At 35.0% G+C, this 15,147-nt stretch overlaps 1 protein-coding gene and 1 long non-coding RNA gene across 52 annotated transcripts in view; one reads left to right on the top strand and one right to left on the bottom strand.

The window, feature by feature from the left end:
• Window positions 1–2,968, top strand: part of LOC125659435 (uncharacterized) — a 17,468-nt gene extending 14,500 nt beyond the window's left edge. For both annotated transcript variants that reach the window (XR_008798523.1, XR_007364067.2), the window contains exons 6-9: window positions 182–467; window positions 939–1,072; window positions 1,706–1,765; window positions 2,296–2,968. This is a non-coding gene — a long non-coding RNA (uncharacterized LOC125659435). The remainder of the gene's footprint in view (window positions 1–181; window positions 468–938; window positions 1,073–1,705; window positions 1,766–2,295) is intronic.
• LOC125659436 (leucine-rich repeat-containing protein 15-like) overlaps window positions 1–15,147 on the bottom strand; it is a 615,079-nt gene that overhangs the window by 391,382 nt on the left and 208,550 nt on the right. The window lies entirely within an intron of this gene.

Below are 15,147 nucleotides of genomic sequence, written 5' to 3'. Positions count from 1 at the left end.
CGTAAGTCTTTAAGGTTTTCGATGACATGTTCTTGTTTTTCAAATGCCCCGGATGCAGCGGCACTATCCCCATCACTGGTATAATGGGAAATGTCTAGTGGACGGTCATCACCCTGCCTGCCTTATTTTCTTCATGCTGGTTTTATTCACGTCTGTGATAATTTTTCCCACTTTGTTGCAGGTCTGCTGCATGTTGGTAGCTGATGCTGGTTCAATATTTGCGCCAAGAAGCATACCACGCATACCCTCTGTAGTAAGGCTGGTACCCATGTGACCGACAGCCATAGCCACATTTAGCTGTGCAGCTCTGCATCCCCTTCTGGATCTCCCCACCTCTTCATACAGTTTTTCACGGCGACTTGTATAGTGGCACTTCTTACATCGGATGGAAAGGATCCATGCCAGGACTCGTTTTTCCTCCCCATGCTGGTTCCAGTCCAGTGAACCATTACAGTCTGGAAACTTTTGTGAGTGTTCTTTAAATGCATTATTCCACAATTTAGCAGTCTTCTCTTGGTGAAGTACTTTGTATGGTTTTGAGTTTGGGTCATCTGACACAGCGTCCATGTTGGAGTCTACAGGCTGGACTTCACTTGGTCCGGGTCGCAAAATCTTCATTTCACTGCTTCGGCTCTCAGCATCGGTAACTGCAAACATTCCATTCTTCTGTGGCCATACAACATCCTGAAACTCTTCTTTACTTAGCCTTCTTATGGGTACTAGAGATTGGACTGGGCTGGTGGTCCCTGTACTATGCTGGCCCTTGTTGTGAGGAATACTTCCTTTTTTGAATTGATGTTGATGCAACCACTTTGGTCCCTTCTTTGGCATGATTATTATTTAACTGTACACTTGCAGACCTTTTCTAAGAATATGCTATTGTGTTGTGGTGTGCATGTTTATGTATTGTAAATTTTTATCTTGTTTATTTATTTTAGAGCTGCCTGGTCTTCTAAGAGAAACTCCATTCTTTGATGACTGATGGAAAAGCCTCATCACTCCCTACTGCTAAAGAACCACTTATCTTAATCACCAGCCATTTATCAGTGATCACTGTTATCAAAGCTCCATGGTACGTCATTGAAGTCTTTCTTGGCACCATTTTTTCCAGTCCCTGACTTTGTTTAGAATTAAGATTGACAATTTTTTGCTAATTACTTCCTTATAAATCAGTAAACTTCCTGTTTCTTAGTTAATTAGGGCTTGTTAATTAGAGTTGAAAAAACTTTTATGCAGATGGACACAAACTCCAATTGCATATCATTCCAAATTTTTTCCTAAATAATTCACTCATTAGATTTTTTTGTGTTTTGAAAATGATATACTGGAGATCAATTTGACCAGAAATTTAGCCTAAAATTCTGCAATCTGTTTGGAAGAGTTATCTCCTATTTTTCATCCCTTAGGGTCAAAAATAGATTTTGATGCACTAGTATATGAGAGATAAATAACTAATAGACATTTTTCTGCAAACTTCATTTAATTTCATTAACTTTTAGTCATCTTAAAGGTCTTGCGCAAGGAAATAGCCAATCAAAATGAACTTAGTCAATTGTAGTTCTATATATAGAGAGAATTTCTGTTCTTTTTTTCTTTTTTCGGCATCCTATTTTAGGCCTACAGTATTAATTTTGGGCTCATTTACTAGGAATATTATAACTTTATTGGAATTGTCCCACTGAATTAAAGGGAATTCTTTTTTCAGGTGCGCATGATGCAACTTCCTGGATGTTTGTCAACATGTGAAACCCACGTGTATTTTGAGGTAGGTGTGTTTAGTGTCAATTTTCTCTCTTAAATGCCGCATAAGGCGTCTTTTTTCTGATCTCAAATATTTGCCCAAGAATTAATTTTTATTTTCTCTTTCATTAATTATCTACTGAGAGTCTAGTTACTTAATTAATTTAATTAAAGCTATATAGTAACATATAGTGAAATTATTTCCTTAAACATGTTAAACAAACTTTCCCTTGACAGTCGTGTCGGAAAGCAAAATCCATTTTGATTAGTTTAACAAAATTGTTCTCAGGATTCATAATTAGTTAGTTCTTTAAACATGTTAAAAGTAAATATTATACTGTGCTAGTTATGTGCATTCATTTTTTGAAATGATGAAAAAATTCTACGTATACCCCAAAGCATTACTTGAATTTCATTACTGTTTTTAACAGCTTGTACTAAATATCTAAGTGAAATACATGTACTTTTACATAAAAAAAAATAGTGAATGGCTCTGAACACATGGTTTATAATTTATTTATTTATTAAAATCAAGAATTTTCATATTTGTTTTAGGTACGACAGTATGTCTCCAGGTTAAGTGATTGTGTAGATTGATTCCCAGCATAACGATGATTTGCCAAAAGAGCATATGAATAGAAAATTGGTGATGCTTAAAAATATCAGCAGAATGCAGAAATTAAGAGACACAGATGGACAAAAACCCTCTATCTAATATAATTTACATATTAGGCCTATACAACTAGAACATGTAACAAGTGAAATTTAAATGTATGCATATATTTACTGTAAATGTATTATATTCAGCGTGTACGATATTTGGCGGAAATTGATTTTTGAACAAGTTAGCGTGAATTTGATTTAGCGAATTCCTTTTTGTTTTTTTATTTATGTGTAGAGTGTAAGACATTTAGCGTTGTATTTGAATGAGCGGAAGTTGCTTTCTGCCAAAGGCGCTAAAAAGAATACACAACCAAATGTAATACGTTTACAGTATTAGAGCTGTTTTAATGTATACAATTGTGTATACATGGTTGCTTGTTTGTTGACTCAGTGTATAGAACATGTACTACTATAATGTACATCTTTCATGTGTTATTTCAATGTGATGTTGAATCACATTTAAAATACAGCAAAGTTTTTACAGCTGAATCCTGTTGTTTTTTTTTATAATTATGTACAGTTTTGATTCCCAACAGATCAAAAAATAAACATAGAGAATTCTTCATTTCCTGTTATATTTATCTGAAATTTTTAAAGCTCACAGAAAGATTATTACATTGTGATTTTTTTGTATTGAAGCAAATTATTTTAATTTGTGACTTTAATAAGAAAAACCAAGTGATGTTTAGCTCATCTGAGCCAGAAGCTCAAATGGGTTTGTGATCAAAGTCTGTTCAGTTAATGTATATCACGTTTTACAGACGTTGTTATTTTCAACTTTCTCTGCAGGATCACATGGACAAGTTTTATTACACTTTTCTTAAAACATCCTTAATAGAAGGACATTCTTATTTTTCATTTCATCTGCAGGGATATGCTCTTTTTCAAGAGGAGAACTTGTGAATCTATATATATTTGAAAATTGATTAGGTCAATAGCTCTCACTGAAAGCTTATTACATTGTGATTATTTTGTATTGAAGCAAAGTATTTTAATTTGTGACTTTAATAAGAAAAATCAAGTGATTTTTAGCTCATCTGAGCCTGAAGCTCAAATGAGTTTGTGATCAAAGTTTATATAATACGTTTAACAGACAAGTTGTTATTTTCAACTTTATCTCCAGGAGCACATGGACAAGTTTTTTAATAGGAGGGCATTCTTATTTTTCATTTCATCTGCAGGGATATGCTCTTTTTCAAGGGGAGAAATTGTGAATCTATATATCTATATATTTAAAAATTGATTAGATCAATTAGCTAATGAACTTGCTTCTAGAAAAGGCAAAACAACTGGCAACAGCAAAGGAGACAAAAACAACATAAAAATCAATCACACAGCTATGAAGGAAGACCCACTCGTTGCTTTGCAACGAGCTTTGCTCTAGTTATTATTATTATTATGTCTCCGAACACAAAGTGTCGGAGACATATTGTTTTTGCTCCGTTTCTTATTAGGGTCTTCCGTCTTCAGCGGAAGACCTTTCTATTATTCTATTGTTGATTTTTCACTTTTCTTATTAAGGTCTTCCGTCTCCTGCGGAAGACCTTACTATTATTGTTCGCGTTCTTCTTCTTCATTATTATTATTATTATTATTATTTTCCTTAGTAGTACACGCGTTTTTCTCAGCCATTTCTCGATCGATTTACACGAAATTTTCAGGAAAGATGTCTTGTGATGAAGAGACTTTGCTTGCAAAATTTCGTGCTTGACGTCACTTCCGGTCAGGAGTTATCTCTCTTTTAGTGACTTTTTGAAGGGCCTTGTTGTCCACGCATCTCCTCCGTTAGTTTTGAAGCTAGAGTCTTGAAATTTCTACACAAGATAGAGTAAACATTTTAGAAGATTTGTGGGGAATTCGATTTTACCGGAGGCGATTTGCCTGAACGCTCGCCTGGACCTGAAAAACTGGATGCCAAAATTTTTCGGCGATTTCGGCGATTTTTGACCTTTGATCTCCAATATCTTTTTTCTTGCAAATATTTTGTTAAGACATGTAGAACAAAAGTTGTGCACATTTACGAGATCTTTTCGAAAATATCAACATTTAGGGGCTAGCCCCTTAAATTAGGGATCTAGAAGGGCTCAAAGTCTACATCAAATATCTCAAAAATCGTTAATATTTTGGTATAAGTCAAAGAACAAAAAATGTTCATCTCAACAATCCAAATCTATTCATATAAAAATTTAGGTCATATGTTACGTAATAAGGAATTTTAAGGGCCAAAACCATAAATTTTTTATCCCTTGTATCTCGAAAACGACAAATATTTTGAAAAGCAATAAAGAACAAAAGTTGTTCAGAATGATGATCTGAACAATATGCATATTTCGTTTTTACCCTATGTGGCCCCGTTAGGGAGCTACAGTTTGGCCCCTAAAAATTACTTCTAGAAATAACTCGAGAACGGTAAAGAATTTCTAAATACTTGTTGAACAAAAAATGTTTGAAATGTCATGACCTTTCTTACGATATCAAGCAAAAGGGGCTGACACTTTAAATTAGGGGCCCAGAAGGGTCCAAAGGTTTATGAGAATATCTCAGAAACTATTAATATTTTGTAATAAGTCATTGAAGCGGAAATGTTCATCTAAACAAGCTTGTTCTTATCAAATCAAAAAGTAGGTCATAAAATACGTAATAAGGGATTTTAAGGGCCAAAATCATAAATAATTGACGCCTCATATCTTGAAAACGACAAATATTTTGAAAAGCATTATTGAACAAAAGTTGTTCAGAATGATAATCTAAACAATATGTACATTTCGTTTTTTCCCTATGTGGCCCCGTTAGGGAGCTACAGTTTGGCCCCTAAATATTTCTTGTAGAGATAACTCGAGAACGGTAAAGAATTTCTAAATACTTGTTGAGCAAAAAATGTTTAAAATGACAAGGCCTTTCTTACGATATCAAGCAAAACGGGCTGGCCCTTTAAATTAGGGGTTCAGAAGGGTCCAAATGTTTTTGAGAATATCTCAGAAACTATTAATATTTTATAATAAGTTGTAGAAGCGGAAATGTTCATCTCAACGAGCTTGATCTTATCAAATCAAAAAGTAGGTCATATGTTACGTAATTAGAGATTTTAAGGGCCAAAATCGTAAATATTTGACACCTCATATCTTTAAAACGACATATTTTTTGAAAAGCATTATTGAACAAAAGTTGTTCAATGTGTCATAACCTATCGATCAATATCATAAAATGGGTCTGTGGGCCTCATGGCTCGCCTGTAGAGTCGATTTTTGTCGATATCAGTCGATTTCAAAAACTTGTAACTGGTAAATATTTTGTAAGGACATATTGAACAAAAGTTGTTCAGTTTATCGAGATCTATCGATTGATATCAAGAAATAGGCCTATGGTCCTAATGGCTCGCCTGTAGAGTCGATTTTTTGTCGATATCGGTCGATCTCAATAACTTTTTACAGGTAAATATTTTGTAAAGACATATAGAACTAAAGTTGTTGAGTCTATAGAGGGCTAACAAATGACATCACAAAATAGGCCCGCGGGCCTTATGGCTCGCCTGGAGAGTCGAATTTCAAACGAATTTCACCGCAACTTTGCTTCAGAAGCTTATGATATGAAAAATTGATTATATCTAAAGTGTCTTAAAGTTGGAAACTAAATTGGGACTCATTTGTCTTTTTTTTTTTTTTTTTTAACTCCGAGTGCATCAACAAATCGGACGGAAGACCTACTCGTTGCTCGCAACGAGATCGTGTCTAGTTATTATTATTATTCTTTTTTTTTCTCCTTACCGATTTTTGTGCAGAAGATTTCTCGGAGATGGATGGATCAATTTGCTTCAAATTTTCAGGATTGATGCGTTGCCATTTGAAGTTTGTACCGCCGTTTCAATTTTTGAAAAATCACTTCCGGTTGGAAGTTATCCCCCTTTTATCGATTTTCAGATGACCATTTTGTCCAGACAAAAACTCAAAAACGATAAAAGCTAGAGTGCTGAAATTTTCAGTGATGTTAGACGACATGTTGTAGTTGTGCACCTGGGTTTTCAAAATTTCCGGAAGTGCCTAGTATGGAAGCTCGGTAGGGGTCGAAAATGGAGTTTAAAAAAGTGTCTCATTTTTCTCCACGTTTTAAATCATAACTTTTTACTCGTAAATATTTTGCTTAGACATATATAACAAAAGTTGTACAGTTTATTGAGATCTTTCGTGTCATATCAAGAAATGAGCCCATAGGCCTCATGGCTCGCCTGAACCATTGAGTTTCTGTTACAATGATTAACTTTTTTCTCACGAAACTTTTGATAAGACATGTAGAATAAAAGTTGTTCAGGTTTGCAAGATCTATCTAATGATATCAAAAACTAGGCCTCAGGGCGTCATGGCTCGCCTGAACAGTCGAATTTGTATCACAATTAATAACATTAATAACTTTTTTCTCGAGAAACTTTTGACAAGACATGTTGAACAAAAGTTGTTCAGTTTCGCAAGGGTTAACTAACGATGTTGATAAATAGGCCTGCAGGTCTCATGGCTCACCTGAACAGTTGGGTTATTGTTGCAATCTATAACATTTTTGTCAAGAAACTTTTAATAAGACATCTTGAACAAAAGTTGTTCAGTTTTGCAAGATCTTTCGAACAACATCATCAAAAAGGCCAACGGGCCTCATGGCTCGCCTGAACAGTTTGATCAGTGTCACAATTACTAACTTTTTTCTCGAGAATCTTTTGATAAGACATGTAGAACAAAAGTTGTTCAGTTTTGCAAGATCTTTCAAACGATATCAAGAAAAAGGCCCACGGGCCTTATGACTCGCCTTAACAGTGATAAATGTCGCATAACGTTATACTCGTAAATATTTTGTTTAGACATATATAACAAAAGTTGTACAGTTTATTGAAATCTTTCGTACCATATCAAGAAATGGGCCCATGGGCCTCATGGATCGCCTGAACCATTGAGTTTCTGTTACAATGATTAACTTTTTCCTCACGAAACTCTGATAAAACATGTAGAATAAAAGTTGTTCAGTTTTGCAAGATCTATCTAATGATATCAAAAAATAGGCCTGCGGGCGTCATGGCTCGCCTGAACAGTCGAATTTGTATCACAATTAATAACATTAATAACTTTTTTCTCGAGAAACTTTTGATAAGACATGTAGAACAAAAGTTGTTCAGTTTTGCAAGATGTTTCAAACAACATCATGAAAAAGGCGAACAGGCCTCATGGCTCGCCTGAAGAGTTTGATTAGTGTCACAATCAATAGCTTTATTCTGGAGAAACTTTTGATAAAACATGTAGACCAAAAGTTGTTCAGGTTTGCAAGATCTTTCAAACGATATCAAGAAAAAGGCCCACGGGTCTTATGACTCGCCTTAACAGTCTGATAAATGTCGCAATCAATAACTTTTTTCTTAAGAAAATTTCCATAGGACATGTAGAAAAAAATTTGTTCACTTTTACGAGATATATCTAGAATGATATAAAAAAAAAATAGGCCTCCGGGCGGCATGACTCGCCTGATCAGTCGAAACTGTATCGCAGTAAATAAGATTATTAACTTTTTTCTCGAAAAAAAGCTGACCCCTTTAATTAGTTGCCGAGAGGTAGAGAGAGTCTTTAATTGATAACATTTAAATGATCAATATTTGTAAAACATTACCAAAGCTAAATTGTACGTCTAGACAATATATTTGTATCATTATTTATGAACGAAAATGTCAGTCAAATTCTTATCTAATCACATCTAAATTTGGACGGAAGACCCACTCGTTGCTCGCAACGAGATCGAATCTAGTTATTATTATTTTTAGGGTCTTCCGTCTTCAGCGGAAGACCCTTCTATTATTCTATTGTTGATTTTTCACTTTTCTTATTATTATTATTCTTTTTTTTTCTCCTTACCGATTTTTGTGCAGAAGATTTCTCGGAGATGGATGGATCAATTTGCTTCAAATTTTCAGGATTGATGCGTTGCCATTTGAAGTTTGTACCGCCGTTTCAATTTTTGAAAAATCACTTCCGGTTGGAAGTTATCCCCCTTTTATCGATTTTCAGATGACCATTTTGTCCAGACAAAAACTCAAAAACGATAAAAGCTAGAGTGCTGAAATTTTCAGTGATGTTAAACGACATGTTGTAGTTGTGCACCTGGGTTTTCAAAATTTCCGGAAGTGCCTAGTATGGAAGCTCGGTAGGGGTCGAAAATGGAGTTTTAAAAAGTGTCTCATTTTTCTCCACGTTTTAAATCAGAACTTTTTACTCGTAAATATTTTGTTTAGACATATATAACAAAAGTTGTACAATTTATTGAGATCTTTCGTGTCATATCAAGAAATGGGCCCATAGGCCTCATGGCTCGCCTGAACCATTGAGTTTCTGTTACAATGATTAACTTTTTTCTCACAAAAATTTTGATAAGACATGTAGAATAAAAGTTGTTCAGGTTTGCAAGATCTATCTAATGATATCAAAAACTAGGCCTCAGGGCGTCATGGCTCGCCTGAACAGTCGAATTTGTATCACAATTAATAACATTAATAACTTTTTTCTCGAGAAACTTTTGACAAGACATGTTGAACAAAAGTTGTTCAGTTTCGCAAGGGTTAACTAACGATGTTAATAAATAGGCCTGCGGGTCTCATCGCTCACCTGAACAGTTGGGTTATTGTTGCAATCTATAACATTTTTGTCAAGAAACTTTTAATAAGACATCTTGAACAAAAGTTGTTCAGTTTTGCAAGATCTTTCGAACAACATCATCAAAAAGGCCAACGGGCCTCATGGCTCGCCTGTACAGTTTGATCAGTGTCACAATTACTAACTTTTTTCTCGAGAATCTTTTGATAAGACATGTAGAACAAAAGTTGTTCAGTTTTGCAAGATCTTTCAAACGATATCAAGAAAAAGGCCCACGGGCCTTATGACTCGCCTTAACAGTGATAAATGTCGCATAACGTTATACTCGTAAATATTTTGTTTAGACATACATAACAAAAGTTGTACAGTTTATTGAGATCTTTCGTGCCGTATCAAGAAATGGGCCCATGGGCCTCATGGCTTGCCTGAACCATTGAGTTTCTGTTACAATGATTAACTTTTTTCTCATGAAACTTTTGATAAGACATGTAGAATAAAAGTTGTTCAGGTTTGCAAAATCTATCTAATGATATCAAAAACTAGGCCTCAGGGCGTCATGGCTCGCCTGAACAGTCGAATTTGTATCAAAATAACATTAATAACTTTTTTCTCGAGAAATTTTTGACAAGACATGTTGAACAAAAGTTGTTCAGTTTCGCAAGGGTTAACTAACGATGTTAATAAATAGGCCTGCAGGTCTCATGGCTCACCTGAACAGTTGGGTTATTGTTGCAATCTATAACATTTTTGTCAAGAAACTTTTAATAAGACATCTTGAACAAAAGTTGTTCAGTTTTGCAAGATCTTTCGAACAACATCATCAAAAAAGCCCAACGGGCCTCATGGCTCGCCTGAACAGTTTGATCAGTGTCACAATTACTAACTTTTTCTCGAGAATCTATTGATAAGACATGTAGAACAAAAGTTGTTCAGTTTTGCAAGATCTTTCAAACGATATCAAGAAAAAGGCCCACAGGCCTTAGGACTCGCCTTAACAGTGATAAATGTCGCATAACGTTATACTCGTAAATATTTTGTTTAGACATATATAACAAAAGTTGTACAGTTTATTGAGATCTTTCGTGCCGTATCAAGAAATGGGCCCATGGGCCTCATGGATCGCCTGAACCATTGAGTTTCTGTTACAATGATTAACTTTTTCCTCACGAAACTCTGATAAAACATGTAGAATAAAAGTTGTTCAGTTTTGCAAGATCTATCTAATGATATCAAAAAATAGGCCTGCGGGCGTCATGGCTCGCCTGAACAGTCGAATTTGTATCACAATTAATAACATTAATAACTTTTTTCTCGAGAAACTTTTGATAAGACATGTAGAACAAAAGTTGTTCAGATTCGCAAGCGTTACTAACGATGTTAAGAATAAGGCCTGCCTGTCTCATGGCTCACCTGAACAGTTGGGTTATTGTTGTAATCTATAACATTTTAGTCAAGAAACTTTTAATGAGACATCTAGAGCAAAAGTTGTTCAGTTTTGCAAGATGTTTCAAACAACATCATGAAAAAGGCGAACAGGCCTTATGGCTCGCCTGAAGAGTTTGATTAGTGTCACAATCAACAGCTTTTTTCTGGAGAAACTTTTGATAAAACATGTAGACCAAAAGTTGTTCAGGTTTGCAAGATCTTTCCAACGATATCAACGATATATGACTCGCCTTAACAGTCTGATAAATGTCGCAATCAATAACTTTTTTCTTAAGAAAATTTCCATAGGACATGTAGAAAAAAATTTGTTCAGTTTTGCGAGATATATCTAGAATGATATAAAAAAAAAAAAATAGGCCTCCGGGCGGCATGACTCGCCTGATCAGTCGAATCTGTATCGCAGTAAATAAGATTATTAACTTTTTTTCTCGAAAAAAAGCTGACCCCTTTAATTAGTTGCCGAGAGGTAGAGAGAGTCTTTAATTGATAACATTTAAATGATCAATATTTGTAAAACATTACCAAAGCTAAATTGTACGTCTAGACAATATATTTGTATCATAATTATGAACGAAAATGTCAGTCAAATTCTTATCTAATCACATCTAAATTTGGACGGAAGACCCACTCGTTGCTCGCAACGAGATCGAATCTAGTCTTCTTATTCTTATTATTCCTCTTCTTTAGTGAGAAATTTGTCCGACCGATTTTGTGAAAGTGCTTCGACAGATCCACTTCAAACTTTGTGAGCTGATAGGGGGTCACTAGGAGGGGTGCATTCAACTTTTCAAATTTTCAAAATGGCCGCCGTTTCAAGATGGCGGCCAAAAAACGTCAAAAACTCAAGGTTGTCGGATTTCAACCAAATTCTATTTCTAGGGTAATTTAGTGACCCCGAGTTCATTTCCACCATCAAATTTTTTTTTTGAGCCGCCATTTTCAAAATGGCCGCCATATACCGAAATATTTCAAAGTGTTAAAATATCTACAACATTTGGGTTCTGGGGTAAATGGAGGGTCCACAATTCATTTCTAGCATCAGTATTTCCTTCCAATCAATTTTCAAATGTTTCAAAATGGCCGCCATTGAAGAAAATGGCGGCCAAATTACAAGTCCGTCGGATTTCAACCAAATTTAGTTTCTAGGGTTTTTAGAGGATCCCGAGTGCATATCTGGTATCAAAAACCATTTCTGACATGGGGAGGTGTTCGGAGACATTTGTGTTGGCATCCCAACAGTTATAGCTCGTTATTCTTATTTTTCTCCGGCCTTTATTGTCCGGGAGTGTTCTCAGAAAGTACAAAAGGGATCAATATGAAACTTTCCAGGATGATAATATAGCGTTTGTAGATGTGCAGAACGATAGTGATTTTTTTCGTACGTGCATGCAAGCGCGCGCACGTCCATTGCAATTTTGGTACAAAATTTATGAAATCGAAATTCACACGTGATCGATATGAAACCTTGGTAGGATGATAGTATATCATTTGTAGATGTGAAAAATGATATTCATTTTGTCTGCACGCACGTGCATGCGCATGCACGTGCATCACAAATTTTCATATACTAACTTTGTAATCAGTCTAACTTCTTTGTTGTTCATCAAAATGGTTTGATATTCGTATCATAGGTAGGTATTGAGATCCTTAACTGATCTGCATGGTGAAAATTACCAATCTGAACGCGCATGCACGTGCGCTTCATTTTGATTGGATAATACTAAAACGTCTGTAACTCTCTTATGAATGAAGCGAATGAGTTGATATTCACAGCATAGGTAGATAATATAAATATCTATATATTGGTGTATTGAAAAATGCCAACGCACACGCGCATGCGCGGGCATCGTCTTTCAAAACTTATTTTTTTAAAGGACGATAACGTTTTTGTTTTTAATCAAATTCTTTTGATTTTTAGATTCTAGGTGTGTCTTGGTATTCCTTCCAAATTGCTCCTGATTAGAACTACTGCTCAGCACGTGCATGCACGTGTTCTGAATTCTGATTGGACGATTTTAAAATCACTATAACTTCCTTATATTTGATGGAAACGTTATGAAATTCATACTGTGGGTATATGATACAAATGCCTGTTGAATGACTTCAACAAAAGTGCAGAATCATACACGCGTGCGCGTGTATGCACGTGCATTACTTTGTTTCATTTGTTGGTACTGAAATGACCATATTAAACGTACTACGTGTAATTAAAGGCTAAAATAAAATGAATTTTTGCTATAGGTTTACAATGACATCAGTTTTTAATTGGAGGAGGTTTGGGGAACATATGTAACGGTCCCCATTACAATTAGAACTAGTTATATTTATGTTACACATGTATGTAATCAATTAAAATCACTTCACACTTTAGAAAAATCGAATTGCATCATTTGAGGCTTGGTCCGATTTAGATATAATACAAAGTAACATTGCCATTCTTTACTCAAAATGTTATGATTTTTTCGATTACTTAGTGCACAGGTAATTCTAAAGAGGACTTCAGTTTGTACATGTATAACGTGTATTTTTGGAAACTTTATATATGGGCTCAATGTAGTGCATTGAAGCGTTTGAAATTATATACAGTTCTTGACACACTGATTTTGACTACGGTTAATCAAATTTATCCCTTTAAGATAAATTCAGTTATTAAGAATGACGAATTTGACATGCTTGAATATTTTTAAGTGCAATTCAATTTTTCTGGAATTTTGCTGTCCTTTTCTTGACACCAGACTTAGTCCATAAATAGTCCCAACGCGAGCATGCGCTCTCGTCATTTTCATTTTCATCCTCGGGAATGTTGTTTCAAATAAAAAGCCATGACAGTTCCGCCAATATGCTTTTGAGTATTGTTTTTCAGGTCAGAGGTGGTTAAAATAAGTAAACTACCCATTAAGCTGAAATCTGTACACATCAGCCTTATTCACGTGTATTGATTAATTTAAGTTTTAGGAATTTCGAAATAACTCCGTTTACCTGATCAGGATATATGGCTCACGGCAGGTGTGACCTGTCGACAGCGGATGCTGACTCTTCCTAGGCACCTGATCCCACCTCTGGTGTGCCCAGGGGTCCGTGTTTGCCCAACTATATAGTTTGTATTGCTTATAGGAGTTATGAGATTGATCACTTTTCGTTATCTTCAACTTTCATACATATTCAGAATGAATGTATCTCAAAATAAATACATCCATGAATGTCTATGTAATCTAATAATAAATAACAATTCTGGATTCTAATTTTAGAACCCTTAATAACAATTTTCAATAAAAAAATATTCATTTTGCATTAAAACCCGATAGGGGTATGCCTGCATTGCTTCAATGTCATGGTGACATGTGAAGTAACTTCAGAAGTTGATTAAAGGTATATACAAAGGTAACCTTTCGATAAACATACATTAAAAGGGTTTGGGTGACATATCCCAAAATTAAAAGAGGATATCAAAGAGGGCAAAGTCACTTGAGATGGGGACCTATATTGTGAACTCTGTGTCCACTCTCCCGTAGACTAGTACAATGTACCATTACTGTAGCAATTCTTAGTGCCTCGACCAATTTATACCCTCTTTTGAAGATGACACCACACAAACTGCTTTTGGAATTCTTATAAATGATTGTTTTTGATTTCCCGAAAAACATTTTCACGACTCGGAAATATGTCAAATTCAGATCAATGTAAGAGTTGTCCGTACTTAAAGTAGATCATGTAATTTGACATTTTATTTCCGAGCTTTTTCTTTTCATCAACAGTAACATTATTGCTATTTATTTATTTATTGGTTTAAAAATGAAACATCCATGTTCATTCATTTTGCTCTTCAGTAAAAAGATTTTACCCATTGATTAAGAATATACTTTGTCGTGTCGTGATATACTTGTAATTTGTCGGTAAACATTTACGGATGTGAACTGCAGAACTGTCCACCCTTGTACAAGTTTAAAATATTGTGTCGAATCAGGAACGATAGCATTTTCCATGTCGACCTAACGCCATGTTGAAATAAAATAACAAACTGACGTGCGAGTTCCAAGTGACCATGCGGGAACGCATAGTTTGTGGGAACGAACGGTTTGGGCTTGAAACAAAACGCTGAACGCTTGAAACGAAACAGTTTAGTGTGGGAATGGAACGGTTTTATCGAGAACAAAACAGTTTAAGGTGGGAATTGGACAGTTTTTATCGAGAACAGAACGGTAACAGAACGCTTCAGGGTCTAAATGTTGAGTTTCTTGAAATAAGTTTTTGTTTTTTATCGCGACAACAGTGGCCGTGAGAGATGATATCGGTTTGCAAGGTATCTCATAAGCAGCCATACTTTCACATCACTTGTGAGTTGATTGACAAATAAACAATCACTATATATTTCATTTCAAACGTATTGTGTGTTACCGTCAGGGATTGAGTCCTGGACACTCCGGTTGCAAATATAATAACAAAATTTAGATAGCGCCTTATATAAAACAAATTACGCTAAGGTGTATTAAAAAGATGAGCAGAAGAATGTAACAATAAAACACAATCAAAAGAAATGAAATTAGATGACAATATGAAAAAAGATTTTACACCTGTAGAATTATCAAAATAAAACACAATAATTAAGATCGATAGTTAAACTTGTTTTTATGTTGAACGCTATGCAGAGTATTGGCGCTTTTCTAAAAATACACTAAAGTGC

This window comes from Ostrea edulis, chromosome 9 (assembly GCF_947568905.1).
Source record: "Ostrea edulis chromosome 9, xbOstEdul1.1, whole genome shotgun sequence".
Classification (NCBI taxonomy): Eukaryota; Metazoa; Mollusca; class Bivalvia; order Ostreida; family Ostreidae; genus Ostrea; species Ostrea edulis.
The sequence above is the reverse complement of the archived record's forward strand: the minus strand, read 5'-3'. Positions and strand labels throughout refer to the sequence as shown.